The sequence below is a fragment of the Mastomys coucha genome, chromosome X (genome assembly GCF_008632895.1).
Source record: "Mastomys coucha isolate ucsf_1 chromosome X, UCSF_Mcou_1, whole genome shotgun sequence".
NCBI classification, from domain to species: domain Eukaryota; kingdom Metazoa; phylum Chordata; class Mammalia; order Rodentia; family Muridae; genus Mastomys; species Mastomys coucha.
Window position 1 is genome coordinate 52430452 of NC_045030.1, and position 1403 is coordinate 52431854.

Consider the following 1403-nt stretch of genomic DNA (forward strand, 5'->3'; position numbering starts at 1 on the left):
CTTCTGGTGTGTCTGAAGACAGCTACAGTGTATTTACATATAATAAATAAACAAATCTTTAAAAAAATGAAAAAAATAAAAAGAATTGGTCTTAAGGTGACAGGACTGAGGGCTCTTAGCTGGAATCCCTATATTTTGGAGGCTGAGCCAGCAGGGTCAGGAGTTCATAGATAGCCTTAGTTACATATCCGGCCTGGGCGCTATGGGACCCTCTAAAAAACAAATAAATAAACCAAAACAGCAGGAGGTCTCTGAGACTGGCTCAGCAAGTAAGGGGGTCTGCTCCCCAAACTGATGATCAGAGATGTACCTGCGGGACCTATACAGTGGAAGGTAAGAACTTACAACTACCACGTTGTCATCTGACCTTCAAACGGTGAGAACAAACGTGTGCGCACACACACACACACACACACACACACGTAATTTAAAAAAACCACCACATCTAGCTCTATTTACTGACCACATAACCTCTTGAAGCTATTTCTCCACCTCAAAACAGTTCTTTAATACCTTACAACCCTGTAAAGGAGTGGCATCAAACAGACATTCAAATGTTATCACAATTGCATTTGCATGGACATTAAAGCATAGGCACAGATTAGCACCTTCACAGATAAGTGTTTCTTTTATTTTTTACTTTCAGATGGCTTGAATCACAATGTAACTCTTGAAGGCTCCTCACGAATACCTAGGTAGGAAACTGTATCTTAAAACTGGATTTATGTATCACATATAGTTTTAGAGGTGCTAAAAGACACTGAAACTCATAATCCAACCCCTAAACAACAAAATCAAAAATTTAAGCTCATAGATTTAAAAAAAATTGCTAATCCTCCCAAACAAAGAGAGGTCCTGGGATAAAGATCTCCCACATTTAGAAGAAACTGGTTCACTTCACACTAAGACTTCTTCCGAAAAGAATTCAAACTTGAGGAGCATTGAAAGGGACTCCCCTGTCTGCAGCAGGTTTTCCTCCTTCGAAGGAAATGCTTTCCCCGTTGCTTTTAAAAATGAAAAATCCTGCACAGCTCACTGATGGAAAATCGTGCACCTAAGTCCACGTCTCTCCCGTCTGGGTTTTTTTATCTTCTAGAATCTAGACAATAACCCGAAGAGAGCAAGATTTCTGTGACAGAGGAGGGCAGTCTCTTTGGGAAGAATAAGGGTACTAGCACGGGAAAACCGCTAGCGGTCCCGGGCAAGGGCTAAGGCAGAACTTAAGGGCCGCAGGAGCCCCGGGCTGGAAAGTTCCGCACGCCCCAGCAGCCTTTCCCAAGACTGAAGAGATCTGCGGACAGGAGGGTCCCATCCCTACCCAATGTACAAAAGAGCCCCTGAGGCTGACTCCTGAAAGCGAAGCCAGAGAGGCACCCGGAGGCCCGTCAGCCTCCCAGGCCTTG

General features: G+C 44.0%; 1 protein-coding gene across 1 annotated transcript in view; it reads right to left on the reverse strand.

The window, feature by feature from the left end:
• Positions 1–1403, reverse strand: part of Znf280c (zinc finger protein 280C) — a 54851-nt gene that overhangs the window by 53184 nt on the left and 264 nt on the right.